We start from the raw sequence: 216 nt of genomic DNA, 5'->3' as shown, positions 1-216 counted from the left end.
AGGATTAAAGGAATCAGTACTAGGAATAGTATTTACCGTAACTTTCTTGGAGATCTTAATCAAGGAAATGATATCAAAACATTCGTAACTGCAAACAATTAGAAGCTAATATGTAGATAATGAAAGCATGCTGGAGTATGATATATGTATGTGAAAGTATATCACCCTCCTCTGTCTTTTTTTCGGATTTATGAAAAATGAGGTAAATCCCGAATT

The sequence above is a fragment of the Penaeus monodon genome, chromosome 29 (assembly GCF_015228065.2).
Source record: "Penaeus monodon isolate SGIC_2016 chromosome 29, NSTDA_Pmon_1, whole genome shotgun sequence".
Taxonomy (NCBI): domain Eukaryota; kingdom Metazoa; phylum Arthropoda; class Malacostraca; order Decapoda; family Penaeidae; genus Penaeus; species Penaeus monodon.
This window is presented reverse-complemented; position numbering follows the sequence as displayed.